The 13,822-nt window shown below is 45.0% G+C and overlaps 10 non-coding genes across 10 annotated transcripts; all 10 read right to left on the reverse strand.

The window, feature by feature from the left end:
- Positions 1 to 758: 758 nt before the first annotated feature.
- Positions 759 to 949, reverse strand: LOC141189151 (U2 spliceosomal RNA). The gene has a single exon (XR_012263220.1). It is a non-coding gene; the product is annotated as a U2 spliceosomal RNA (small nuclear RNA).
- A 1,119-nt stretch (positions 950 to 2,068) lies between these two features.
- On the reverse strand, positions 2,069 to 2,259 carry LOC141185097 (U2 spliceosomal RNA). The gene has a single exon (XR_012259791.1). It is a non-coding gene; the product is annotated as a U2 spliceosomal RNA (small nuclear RNA).
- Positions 2,260 to 3,381: 1,122 nt separating this feature from the next.
- LOC141189153 (U2 spliceosomal RNA) lies at positions 3,382 to 3,572 on the reverse strand. Its single transcript, XR_012263222.1, has one exon. It is a non-coding gene; the product is annotated as a U2 spliceosomal RNA (small nuclear RNA).
- Positions 3,573 to 4,696: 1,124 nt separating this feature from the next.
- On the reverse strand, positions 4,697 to 4,887 carry LOC141189154 (U2 spliceosomal RNA). Its single transcript, XR_012263223.1, has one exon. It is a non-coding gene; the product is annotated as a U2 spliceosomal RNA (small nuclear RNA).
- Positions 4,888 to 6,011: 1,124 nt separating this feature from the next.
- LOC141185190 (U2 spliceosomal RNA) lies at positions 6,012 to 6,202 on the reverse strand. Its single transcript, XR_012259875.1, has one exon. It is a non-coding gene; the product is annotated as a U2 spliceosomal RNA (small nuclear RNA).
- Positions 6,203 to 7,326: 1,124 nt separating this feature from the next.
- LOC141189155 (U2 spliceosomal RNA) lies at positions 7,327 to 7,517 on the reverse strand. Its single transcript, XR_012263224.1, has one exon. It is a non-coding gene; the product is annotated as a U2 spliceosomal RNA (small nuclear RNA).
- A 1,122-nt stretch (positions 7,518 to 8,639) lies between these two features.
- Positions 8,640 to 8,830, reverse strand: LOC141184176 (U2 spliceosomal RNA). The gene has a single exon (XR_012258956.1). It is a non-coding gene; the product is annotated as a U2 spliceosomal RNA (small nuclear RNA).
- A 1,113-nt stretch (positions 8,831 to 9,943) lies between these two features.
- Positions 9,944 to 10,134, reverse strand: LOC141185138 (U2 spliceosomal RNA). The gene has a single exon (XR_012259828.1). It is a non-coding gene; the product is annotated as a U2 spliceosomal RNA (small nuclear RNA).
- A 1,123-nt stretch (positions 10,135 to 11,257) lies between these two features.
- On the reverse strand, positions 11,258 to 11,448 carry LOC141185191 (U2 spliceosomal RNA). Its single transcript, XR_012259876.1, has one exon. It is a non-coding gene; the product is annotated as a U2 spliceosomal RNA (small nuclear RNA).
- Positions 11,449 to 12,569: 1,121 nt separating this feature from the next.
- On the reverse strand, positions 12,570 to 12,760 carry LOC141191208 (U2 spliceosomal RNA). The gene has a single exon (XR_012265207.1). It is a non-coding gene; the product is annotated as a U2 spliceosomal RNA (small nuclear RNA).
- Positions 12,761 to 13,822: the final 1,062 nt, after the last annotated feature.

Below are 13,822 nucleotides of genomic sequence, written 5' to 3' on the forward strand. Positions count from 1 at the left end.
AGGTGGCTGCTGCTGTGCGCAGGTATATAAAGGCTCAGAGCCTATTATGACACGCGCAGCCAGCGTTCCATTGCCACATTCCGTCTACTGCAGGCGGGATACCTGGATGGCTGAATGTCACTGAGAAGCTCACAGAGACCGCCATAAGCAACAGTTTAAAAGAATGCCACAGACTAATCAACCAAACTTTTTGGGTTGGTTTCTCTTTTATAGTCTGCAGGCATTAAATGAAAGAAGTCAGTATTCCAGCAGAGGGAGACAACGTTTCAGAAAAGGCATTGTAGCAAACCAAAAAAGAAATTTTAAGCGCAGCAGAGTAACCAGCTCACATACCTGTTAGCTCAGGTGAGTTTAAAAGGCTGCTGTTGATAACAAGGGCATTTGCTAAATAGATGGTGTGTGTGCAACAATATACTGAAAGGTCAATTATATTGTGCAGCTTATCTCACCACCTGTAGTTATTTAGGTGAAAGCTCCAAAATGCTTGCCTAATATGTCTGTTTATCCAAAAGGAAGTATAGAGGGAGAGCTAGATAGATAGCATTGCATTACATTACATTACATGGCAATGCAATGCACAGTTGCTGAAGTTGAACCAAAATGAGCTTGTCATCTGGCTTCTGCAACTTTTAACATGAAAAATCCAATGAGGAGAAGAAAAGCAAAGCCAAAGAGTCCATCCCAAAATCCGACAAACAAGCAAAATGAACAAAAAGCATTGAATTCAATTCTTTCTGATTTTAGAAACTGCATTAAAGAAGGGGTGCACCGGTCCTGGAGATACTGCAATACCAGGTCAATGCGTGGAGTGGACAGAGCAAGCTCTTTTTCCATCTCCCTGTTCTAAAAATCCATTTAATATATGGTCCCCAGATAGGGGACGTATCAGATATTAAACTGATAAGAACAGATACTACACTTGATCTTAGCCAAAAGGCCGAGAAGCGATAACCAGAATTGGTTTCCGACTACGGTGCCACCCAAGGATTCTGAAAAGTCCATTTGTGGAGATGGCCACCTGGACTCCCGTTAAGAAGACATGCTGTCAACCTCTAGATCCCTCACATGCCTGCACTTTTCGGCTTGCTGCTGCTGCAATCCACGCGTTTTAGATCTGCATAACTCCACCTCTTTTAGCACAGTACCCTCAACCCCCGGCTGTTCCCACCCGCCTCAACACCGTTGGAAGGGAGGAGAACCAATTAAGGCGGGGGGGGGTGGAACGAGCAGCTGTCTACCCTTAGCAGGAGGGTTGCTGATTAATTACCTCTCCTGCTGCTGCTGCTGCTGGCTGTCCAGCAGCAGACTGAAGGTGGCTGCTGCTGTGCGCAGGTATATAAAGGCTCAGAGCCTATTATGACACGCGCAGCCAGCGTTCCATTGCCACATTCCGTCTACTGCAGGCGGGATACCTGGATGGCTGAATGTCACTGAGAAGCTCACAGAGACCGCCATAAGCAACAGTTTAAAAGAATGCCACAGACTAATCAACCAAACTTTTTGGGTTGGTTTCTCTTTTATAGTCTGCAGGCATTAAATGAAAGAAGTCAGTGTTCCAGCAGAGGGAGACAACGTTTCAGAAAAGGCATTGTAGCAAACCAAAAAAGAAATTTTAAGCGCAGCAGAGTAACCAGCTCACATACCTGTTAGCTCAGGTGAGTTTAAAAGGCTGCTGTTGATAACAAGGGCATTTGCTAAATAGATGGTGTGTGTGCAACAATATACTGAAAGGTCAATTATATTGTGCAGCTTATCTCACCACCTGTAGTTATTTAGGTGAAAGCTCCAAAATGCTTGCCTAATATGTCTGTTTATCCAAAAGGAAGTATAGAGGGAGAGCTAGATAGATAGCATTGCATTACATTACATTACATGGCAATGCAATGCACAGTTGCTGAAGTTGAACCAAAATGAGCTTGTCATCTGGCTTCTGCAACTTTTAACATGAAAAATCCAATGAGGAGAAGAAAAGCAAAGCCAAAGAGTCCATCCCAAAATCCGACAAACAAGCAAAATGAACAAAAAGCATTGAATTCAATTCTTTCTGATTTTAGAAACTGCATTAAAGAAGGGGTGCAGCGGTCCTGGAGATACTGCAATACCAGGTCAATGCGTGGAGTGGACAGAGCAAGCTCTTTTTCCATCTCCCTGTTCTAAAAATCCATTTAATATATGGTCCCCAGATAGGGGACGTATCAGATATTAAACTGATAAGAACAGATACTACACTTGATCTTAGCCAAAAGGCCGAGAAGCGATAACCAGAATTGGTTTCCGACTACGGTGCCACCCAAGGATTCTGAAAAGTCCATTTGTGGAGATGGCCACCTGGACTCCCGTTAAGAAGACATGCTGTCAACCTCTAGATCCCTCACATGCCTGCACTTTTCGGCTTGCTGCTGCTGCAATCCACGCGTTTTAGATCTGCATAACTCCACCTCTTTTAGCACAGTACCCTCAACCCCCGGCTGTTCCCACCCGCCTCAACACCGTTGGAAGGGAAGAGAACCAATTAAGGCGGGGGGGGGGGGTGGAACGAGCAGCTGTCTACCCTTAGCAGGAGGGTTGCTGATTAATTACCTCTCCTGCTGCTGCTGCTGCTGGCTGTCCAGCAGCAGACTGAAGGTGGCTGCTGCTGTGCGCAGGTATATAAAGGCTCAGAGCCTATTATGACACGCGCAGCCAGCGTTCCATTGCCACATTCCGTCTACTGCAGGCGGGATACCTGGATGGCTGAATGTCACTGAGAAGCTCACAGAGACCGCCATAAGCAACAGTTTAAAAGAATGCCACAGACTAATCAACCAAACTTTTTGGGTTGGTTTCTCTTTTATAGTCTGCAGGCATTAAATGAAAGAAGTCAGTGTTCCAGCAGAGGGAGACAACGTTTCAGAAAAGGCATTGTAGCAAACCAAAAAAGAAATTTTAAGCGCAGCAGAGTAACCAGCTCACATACCTGTTAGCTCAGGTGAGTTTAAAAGGCTGCTGTTGATAACAAGGGCATTTGCTAAATAGATGGTGTGTGTGCAACAATATACTGAAAGGTCAATTATATTGTGCAGCTTATCTCACCACCTGTAGTTATTTAGGTGAAAGCTCCAAAATGCTTGCCTAATATGTCTGTTTATCCAAAAGGAAGTATAGAGGGAGAGCTAGATAGATAGCATTGCATTACATTACATTACATGGCAATGCAATGCACAGTTGCTGAAGTTGAACCAAAATGAGCTTGTCATCTGGCTTCTGCAACTTTTAACATGAAAAATCCAATGAGGAGAAGAAAAGCAAAGCCAAAGAGTCCATCCCAAAATCCGACAAACAAGCAAAATGAACAAAAAGCATTGAATTCAATTCTTTCTGATTTTAGAAACTGCATTAAAGAAGGGGTGCACCGGTCCTGGAGATACTGCAATACCAGGTCAATGCGTGGAGTGGACAGAGCAAGCTCTTTTTCCATCTCCCTGTTCTAAAAATCCATTTAATATATGGTCCCCAGATAGGGGACGTATCAGATATTAAACTGATAAGAACAGATACTACACTTGATCTTAGCCAAAAGGCCGAGAAGCGATAACCAGAATTGGTTTCCGACTACGGTGCCACCCAAGGATTCTGAAAAGTCCATTTGTGGAGATGGCCACCTGGACTCCCGTTAAGAAGACATGCTGTCAACCTCTAGATCCCTCACATGCCTGCACTTTTCGGCTTGCTGCTGCTGCAATCCACGCGTTTTAGATCTGCATAACTCCACCTCTTTTAGCACAGTACCCTCAACCCCCGGCTGTTCCCACCCGCCTCAACACCGTTGGAAGGGAGGAGAACCAATTAAGGCGGGGGGGGGGGTGGAACGAGCAGCTGTCTACCCTTAGCAGGAGGGTTGCTGATTAATTACCTCTCCTGCTGCTGCTGCTGCTGCTGGCTGTCCAGCAGCAGACTGAAGGTGGCTGCTGCTGTGCGCAGGTATATAAAGGCTCAGAGCCTATTATGACACGCGCAGCCAGCGTTCCATTGCCACATTCCGTCTACTGCAGGCGGGATACCTGGATGGCTGAATGTCACTGAGAAGCTCACAGAGACCGCCATAAGCAACAGTTTAAAAGAATGCCACAGACTAATCAACCAAACTTTTTGGGTTGGTTTCTCTTTTATAGTCTGCAGGCATTAAATGAAAGAAGTCAGTGTTCCAGCAGAGGGAGACAACGTTTCAGAAAAGGCATTGTAGCAAACCAAAAAAGAAATTTTAAGCGCAGCAGAGTAACCAGCTCACATACCTGTTAGCTCAGGTGAGTTTAAAAGGCTGCTGTTGATAACAAGGGCATTTGCTAAATAGATGGTGTGTGTGCAACAATATACTGAAAGGTCAATTATATTGTGCAGCTTATCTCACCACCTGTAGTTATTTAGGTGAAAGCTCCAAAATGCTTGCCTAATATGTCTGTTTATCCAAAAGGAAGTATAGAGGGAGAGCTAGATAGATAGCATTGCATTACATTACATTACATGGCAATGCAATGCACAGTTGCTGAAGTTGAACCAAAATGAGCTTGTCATCTGGCTTCTGCAACTTTTAACATGAAAAATCCAATGAGGAGAAGAAAAGCAAAGCCAAAGAGTCCATCCCAAAATCCGACAAACAAGCAAAATGAACAAAAAGCATTGAATTCAATTCTTTCTGATTTTAGAAACTGCATTAAAGAAGGGGTGCACCGGTCCTGGAGATACTGCAATACCAGGTCAATGCGTGGAGTGGACAGAGCAAGCTCTTTTTCCATCTCCCTGTTCTAAAAATCCATTTAATATATGGTCCCCAGATAGGGGACGTATCAGATATTAAACTGATAAGAACAGATACTACACTTGATCTTAGCCAAAAGGCCGAGAAGCGATAACCAGAATTGGTTTCCGACTACGGTGCCACCCAAGGATTCTGAAAAGTCCATTTGTGGAGATGGCCACCTGGACTCCCGTTAAGAAGACATGCTGTCAGCCTCTAGATCCCTCACATGCCTGCACTTTTCGGCTTGCTGCTGCTGCAATCCACGCGTTTTAGATCTGCATAACTCCACCTCTTTTAGCACAGTACCCTCAACCCCCGGCTGTTCCCACCCGCCTCAACACCGTTGGAAGGGAGGAGAACCAATTAAGGCGGGGGGGGTGGTGGAACGAGCAGCTGTCTACCCTTAGCAGGAGGGTTGCTGATTAATTACCTCTCCTGCTGCTGCTGCTGCTGCTGGCTGTCCAGCAGCAGACTGAAGGTGGCTGCTGCTGTGCGCAGGTATATAAAGGCTCAGAGCCTATTATGACACGCGCAGCCAGCGTTCCATTGCCACATTCCGTCTACTGCAGGCGGGATACCTGGATGGCTGAATGTCACTGAGAAGCTCACAGAGACCGCCATAAGCAACAGTTTAAAAGAATGCCACAGACTAATCAACCAAACTTTTTGGGTTGGTTTCTCTTTTATAGTCTGCAGGCATTAAATGAAAGAAGTCAGTGTTCCAGCAGAGGGAGACAACGTTTCAGAAAAGGCATTGTAGCAAACCAAAAAAGAAATTTTAAGCGCAGCAGAGTAACCAGCTCACATACCTGTTAGCTCAGGTGAGTTTAAAAGGCTGCTGTTGATAACAAGGGCATTTGCTAAATAGATGGTGTGTGTGCAACAATATACTGAAAGGTCAATTATATTGTGCAGCTTATCTCACCACCTGTAGTTATTTAGGTGAAAGCTCCAAAATGCTTGCCTAATATGTCTGTTTATCCAAAAGGAAGTATAGAGGGAGAGCTAGATAGATAGCATTGCATTACATTACATTACATGGCAATGCAATGCACAGTTGCTGAAGTTGAACCAAAATGAGCTTGTCATCTGGCTTCTGCAACTTTTAACATGAAAAATCCAATGAGGAGAAGAAAAGCAAAGCCAAAGAGTCCATCCCAAAATCCGACAAACAAGCAAAATGAACAAAAAGCATTGAATTCAATTCTTTCTGATTTTAGAAACTGCATTAAAGAAGGGGTGCACCGGTCCTGGAGATACTGCAATACCAGGTCAATGCGTGGAGTGGACAGAGCAAGCTCTTTTTCCATCTCCCTGTTCTAAAAATCCATTTAATATATGGTTCCCATTTAGGGGACGTATCAGATATTAAACTGATAAGAACAGATACTACACTTGATCTTAGCCAAAAGGCCGAGAAGCGATAACCAGAATTGGTTTCCGACTACGGTGCCACCCAAGGATTCTGAAAAGTCCATTTGTGGAGATGGCCACCTGGACTCCCGTTAAGAAGACATGCTGTCAACCTCTAGATCCCTCACATGCCTGCACTTTTCGGCTTGCTGCTGCTGCAATCCACGCGTTTTAGATCTGCATAACTCCACCTCTTTTAGCACAGTACCCTCAACCCCCGGCTGTTCCCACCCGCCTCAACACCGTTGGAAGGGAGGAGAGCCAATTAAGGCGGGGGGGGGGGGGGTGGAACGAGCAGCTGTCTACCCTTAGCAGGAGGGTTGCTGATTAATTACCTCTCCTGCTGCTGCTGCTGCTGGCTGTCCAGCAGCAGACTGAAGGTGGCTGCTGCTGTGCGCAGGTATATAAAGGCTCAGAGCCTATTATGACACGCGCAGCCAGCGTTCCATTGCCACATTCCGTCTACTGCAGGCGGGATACCTGGATGGCTGAATGTCACTGAGAAGCTCACAGAGACCGCCATAAGCAACAGTTTAAAAGAATGCCACAGACTAATCAACCAAACTTTTTGGGTTGGTTTCTCTTTTATAGTCTGCAGGCATTAAATGAAAGAAGTCAGTGTTCCAGCAGAGGGAGACAACGTTTCAGAAAAGGCATTGTAGCAAACCAAAAAAGAAATTTTAAGCGCAGCAGAGTAACCAGCTCACATACCTGTTAGCTCAGGTGAGTTTAAAAGGCTGCTGTTGATAACAAGGGCATTTGCTAAATAGATGGTGTGTGTGCAACAATATACTGAAAGGTCAATTATATTGTGCAGCTTATCTCACCACCTGTAGTTATTTAGGTGAAAGCTCCAAAATGCTTGCCTAATATGTCTGTTTATCCAAAAGGAAGTATAGAGGGAGAGCTAGATAGATAGCATTGCATTACATTACATTACATGGCAATGCAATGCACAGTTGCTGAAGTTGAACCAAAATGAGCTTGTCATCTGGCTTCTGCAACTTTTAACATGAAAAATCCAATGAGGAGAAGAAAAGCAAAGCCAAAGAGTCCATCCCAAAATCCGACAAACAAGCAAAATGAACAAAAAGCATTGAATTCAATTCTTTCTGATTTTAGAAACTGCATTAAAGAAGGGGTGCACCGGTCCTGGAGATACTGCAATACCAGGTCAATGCGTGGAGTGGACAGAGCAAGCTCTTTTTCCATCTCCCTGTTCTAAAAATCCATTTAATATATGGTCCCCAGATAGGGGACGTATCAGATATTAAACTGATAAGAACAGATACTACACTTGATCTTAGCCAAAAGGCCGAGAAGCGATAACCAGAATTGGTTTCCGACTACGGTGCCACCCAAGGATTCTGAAAAGTCCATTTGTGGAGATGGCCACCTGGACTCCCGTTAAGAAGACATGCTGTCAACCTCTAGATCCCTCACATGCCTGCACTTTTCGGCTTGCTGCTGCTGCAATCCACGCGTTTTAGGTCTGCATAACTCCACCTCTTTTAGCACAGTACCCTCAACCCCCGGCTGTTCCCACCCGCCTCAACACCGTTGGAAGGGAGGAGAACCAATTAAGGCGGGGGGGGGGGGGGGAACGAGCAGCTGTCTACCCTTAGCAGGAGGGTTGCTGATTAATTACCTCTCCTGCTGCTGCTGCTGCTGGCTGTCCAGCAGCAGACTGAAGGTGGCTGCTGCTGTGCGCAGGTATATAAAGGCTCAGAGCCTATTATGACACGCGCAGCCAGCGTTCCATTGCCACATTCCGTCTACTGCAGGCGGGATACCTGGATGGCTGAATGTCACTGAGAAGCTCACAGAGACCGCCATAAGCAACAGTTTAAAAGAATGCCACAGACTAATCAACCAAACTTTTTGGGTTGGTTTCTCTTTTATAGTCTGCAGGCATTAAATGAAAGAAGTCAGTGTTCCAGCAGAGGGAGACAACGTTTCAGAAAAGGCATTGTAGCAAACCAAAAAAGAAATTTTAAGCGCAGCAGAGTAACCAGCTCACATACCTGTTAGCTCAGGTGAGTTTAAAAGGCTGCTGTTGATAACAAGGGCATTTGCTAAATAGATGGTGTGTGTGCAACAATATACTGAAAGGTCAATTATATTGTGCAGCTTATCTCACCACCTGTAGTTATTTAGGTGAAAGCTCCAAAATGCTTGCCTAATATGTCTGTTTATCCAAAAGGAAGTATAGAGGGAGAGCTAGATAGATAGCATTGCATTACATTACATTACATGGCAATGCAATGCACAGTTGCTGAAGTTGAACCAAAATGAGCTTGTCATCTGGCTTCTGCAACTTTTAACATGAAAAATCCAATGAGGAGAAGAAAAGCAAAGCCAAAGAGTCCATCCCAAAATCCGACAAACAAGCAAAATGAACAAAAAGCATTGAATTCAATTCTTTCTGATTTTAGAAACTGCATTAAAGAAGGGGTGCACCGGTCCTGGAGATACTGCAATACCAGGTCAATGCGTGGAGTGGACAGAGCAAGCTCTTTTTCCATCTCCCTGTTCTAAAAATCCATTTAATATATGGTCCCCAGATAGGGGACGTATCAGATATTAAACTGATAAGAACAGATACTACACTTGATCTTAGCCAAAAGGCTGAGAAGCGATAACCAGAATTGGTTTCCGACTACGGTGCCACCCAAGGATTCTGAAAAGTCCATTTGTGGAGATGGCCACCTGGACTCCCGTTAAGAAGACATGCTGTCAACCTCTAGATCCCTCACATGCCTGCACTTTTCGGCTTGCTGCTGCTGCAATCCACGCGTTTTAGATCTGCATAACTCCACCTCTTTTAGCACAGTACCCTCAACCAGCGGCTGTTCCCACCCGCCTCAACACCGTTGGAAGGGAGGAGAACCAATTAAGGCGGGGGGGGGTGGAACGAGCAGCTGTCTACCCTTAGCAGGAGGGTTGCTGATTAATTACCTCTCCTGCTGCTGCTGGCTGTCCAGCAGCAGACTGAAGGTGGCTGCTGCTGTGTGCAGGTATATAAAGGCTCAGAGCCTATTATGACACGCGCAGCCAGCGTTCCATTGCCACATTCCGTCTACTGCAGGCGGGATACCTGGATGGCTGAATGTCACTGAGAAGCTCACAGAGACCGCCATAAGCAACAGTTTAAAAGAATGCCACAGACTAATCAACCAAACTTTTTGGGTTGGTTTCTCTTTTATAGTCTGCAGGCATTAAATGAAAGAAGTCAGTGTTCCAGCAGAGGGAGACAACGTTTCAGAAAAGGCATTGTAGCAAACCAAAAAAGAAATTTTAAGCGCAGCAGAGTAACCAGCTCACATACCTGTTAGCTCAGGTGAGTTTAAAAGGCTGCTGTTGATAACAAGGGCATTTGCTAAATAGATGGTGTGTGTGCAACAATATACTGAAAGGTCAATTATATTGTGCAGCTTATCTCACCACCTGTAGTTATTTAGGTGAAAGCTCCAAAATGCTTGCCTAATATGTCTGTTTATCCAAAAGGAAGTATAGAGGGAGAGCTAGATAGATAGCATTGCATTACATTACATTACATGGCAATGCAATGCACAGTTGCTGAAGTTGAACCAAAATGAGCTTGTCATCTGGCTTCTGCAACTTTTAACATGAAAAATCCAATGAGGAGAAGAAAAGTAAAGCCAAAGAGTCCATCCCAAAATCCGACAAACAAGCAAAATGAACAAAAAGCATTGAATTCAATTCTTTCTGATTTTAGAAACTGCATTAAAGAAGGGGTGCACCGGTCCTGGAGATACTGCAATACTAGGTCAATGCGTGGAGTGGACAGAGCAAGCTCTTTTTCCATCTCCCTGTTCTAAAAATCCATTTAATATATGGTCCCCAGATAGGGGACGTATCAGATATTAAACTGATAAGAACAGATACTACACTTGATCTTAGCCAAAAGGCCGAGAAGCGATAACCAGAATTGGTTTCCGACTACGGTGCCACCCAAGGATTCTGAAAAGTCCATTTGTGGAGATGGCCACCTGGACTCCCGTTAAGAAGACATGCTGTCAACCTCTAGATCCCTCACATGCCTGCACTTTTCGGCTTGCTGCTGCTGCAATCCACGCGTTTTAGATCTGCATAACTCCACCTCTTTTAGCACAGTACCCTCAACCCCCGGCTGTTCCCACCCGCCTCAACACCGTTGGAAGGGAGGAGAACCAATTAAGGCGGGGGGGGGGTGGAACGAGCAGCTGTCTACCCTTAGCAGGAGGGTTGCTGATTAATTACCTCTCCTGCTGCTGCTGCTGCTGCTGGCTGTCCAGCAGCAGACTGAAGGTGGCTGCTGCTGTGCGCAGGTATATAAAGGCTCAGAGCCTATTATGACACGCGCAGCCAGCGTTCCATTGCCACATTCCGTCTACTGCAGGCGGGATACCTGGATGGCTGAATGTCACTGAGAAGCTCACAGAGACCGCCATAAGCAACAGTTTAAAAGAATGCCACAGACTAATCAACCAAACTTTTTGGGTTGGTTTCTCTTTTATAGTCTGCAGGCATTAAATGAAAGAAGTCAGTGTTCCAGCAGAGGGAGACAACGTTTCAGAAAAGGCATTGTAGCAAACCAAAAAAGAAATTTTAAGCGCAGCAGAGTAACCAGCTCACATACCTGTTAGCTCAGGTGAGTTTAAAAGGCTGCTGTTGATAACAAGGGCATTTGCTAAATAGATGGTGTGTGTGCAACAATATACTGAAAGGTCAATTATATTGTGCAGCTTATCTCACCACCTGTAGTTATTTAGGTGAAAGCTCCAAAATGCTTGCCTAATATGTCTGTTTATCCAAAAGGAAGTATAGAGGGAGAGCTAGATAGATAGCATTGCATTACATTACATTACATGGCAATGCAATGCACAGTTGCTGAAGTTGAACCAAAATGAGCTTGTCATCTGGCTTCTGCAACTTTTAACATGAAAAATCCAATGAGGAGAAGAAAAGCAAAGCCAAAGAGTCCATCCCAAAATCCGACAAACAAGCAAAATGAACAAAAAGCATTGAATTCAATTCTTTCTGATTTTAGAAACTGCATTAAAGAAGGGGTGCACCGGTCCTGGAGATACTGCAATACCAGGTCAATGCGTGGAGTGGACAGAGCAAGCTCTTTTTCCATCTCCCTGTTCTAAAAATCCATTTAATATATGGTTCCCATTTAGGGGACGTATCAGATATTAAACTGATAAGAACAGATACTACACTTGATCTTAGCCAAAAGGCCGAGAAGCGATAACCAGAATTGGTTTCCGACTACGGTGCCACCCAAGGATTCTGAAAAGTCCATTTGTGGAGATGGCCACCTGGACTCCCGTTAAGAAGACATGCTGTCAACCTCTAGATCCCTCACATGCCTGCACTTTTCGGCTTGCTGCTGCTGCAATCCACGCGTTTTAGATCTGCATAACTCCACCTCTTTTAGCACAGTACCCTCAACCCCCGGCTGTTCCCACCCGCCTCAACACCGTTGGAAGGGAGGAGAGCCAATTAAGGCGGGGGGGGGGGTGGAACGAGCAGCTGTCTACCCTTAGCAGGAGGGTTGCTGATTAATTACCTCTCCTGCTGCTGCTGCTGCTGGCTGTCCAGCAGCAGACTGAAGGTGGCTGCTGCTGTGCGCAGGTATATAAAGGCTCAGAGCCTATTATGACACGCGCAGCCAGCGTTCCATTGCCACATTCCGTCTACTGCAGGCGGGATACCTGGATGGCTGAATGTCACTGAGAAGCTCACAGAGACCGCCATAAGCAACAGTTTAAAAGAATGCCACAGACTAATCAACCAAACTTTTTGGGTTGGTTTCTCTTTTATAGTCTGCAGGCATTAAATGAAAGAAGTCAGTGTTCCAGCAGAGGGAGACAACGTTTCAGAAAAGGCATTGTAGCAAACCAAAAAAGAAATTTTAAGCGCAGCAGAGTAACCAGCTCACATACCTGTTAGCTCAGGTGAGTTTAAAAGGCTGCTGTTGATAACAAGGGCATTTGCTAAATAGATGGTGTGTGTGCAACAATATACTGAAAGGTCAATTATATTGTGCAGCTTATCTCACCACCTGTAGTTATTTAGGTGAAAGCTCCAAAATGCTTGCCTAATATGTCTGTTTATCCAAAAGGAAGTATAGAGGGAGAGCTAGATAGATAGCATTGCATTACATTACATTACATGGCAATGCAATGCACAGTTGCTGAAGTTGAACCAAAATGAGCTTGTCATCTGGCTTCTGCAACTTTTAACATGAAAAATCCAATGAGGAGAAGAAAAGCAAAGCCAAAGAGTCCATCCCAAAATCCGACAAACAAGCAAAATGAACAAAAAGCATTGAATTCAATTCTTTCTGATTTTAGAAACTGCATTAAAGAAGGGGTGCACCGGTCCTGGAGATACTGCAATACCAGGTCAATGCGTGGAGTGGACAGAGCAAGCTCTTTTTCCATCTCCCTGTTCTAAAAATCCATTTAATATATGGTCCCCAGATAGGGGACGTATCAGATATTAAACTGATAAGAACAGATACTACACTTGATCTTAGCCAAAAGGCCAAGAAGCGATAACCAGAATTGGTTTCCGACTACGGTGCCACCCAAGGATTCTGAAAAGTCCATTTGTGGAGATGGCCACCTGGACTCCCGTTAAGAAGACATGCTGTCAACCTCTAGATCCCTCACATGCCTGCACTTTTCAGCTTGCTGCTGCTGCAATCCACGCGTTTTAGATCTGCATAACTCCACCTCTTTTAGCACAGTACCCTCAACCCCCGGCTGTTCCCACCCGCCTCAACACCGTTGGAAGGGAGGAGAACCAATTAAGGCGGGGGGGGGGGTGGAACGAGCAGCTGTCTACCCTTAGCAGGAGGGTTGCTGATTAATTTCCTCTCCTGCTGCTGCTGCTGCTGGCTGTCCAGCAGCAGACTGAAGGTGGCTGCTGCTGTGCGCAGGTATATAAAGGCTCAGAGCCTATTATGACACGCGCAGCCAGCGTTCCATTGCCACATTCCGTCTACTGCAGGCGGGATACCTGGATGGCTGAATGTCACTGAGAAGCTCACAGAGACCGCCATAAGCAACAGTTTAAAAGAATGCCACAGACTAATCAACCAAACTTTTTGGGTTGGTTTCTCTTTTATAGTCTGCAGGCATTAAATGAAAGAAGTCAGTGTTCCAGCAGAGGGAGACAACGTTTCAGAAAAGGCATTGTAGCAAACCAAAAAAGAAATTTTAAGCGCAGCAGAGTAACCAGCTCACATACCTGTTAGCTCAGGTGAGTTTAAAAGGCTGCTGTTGATAACAAGGGCATTTGCTAAATAGATGGTGTGTGTGCAACAATATACTGAAAGGTCAATTATATTGTGCAGCTTATCTCACCACCTGTAGTTATTTAGGTGAAAGCTCCAAAATGCTTGCCTAATATGTCTGTTTATCCAAAAGGAAGTATAGAGGGAGAGCTAGATAGATAGCATTGCATTACATTACATTACATGGCAATGCAATGCACAGTTGCTGAAGTTGAACCAAAATGAGCTTGTCATCTGGCTTCTGCAACTTTTAACATGAAAAATCCAATGAGGAGAAGAAAAGCAAAGCCAAAGAGTCCATCCCAAAATCCGACAAACAA

This window comes from Phyllobates terribilis, unplaced genomic scaffold (assembly GCF_046119375.1).
Source record: "Phyllobates terribilis strain yellow unplaced genomic scaffold, ASM4611937v1 Scaffold_40__1_contigs__length_11209783, whole genome shotgun sequence".
Lineage (NCBI taxonomy): Eukaryota > Metazoa > Chordata > Amphibia > Anura > Dendrobatidae > Phyllobates > Phyllobates terribilis.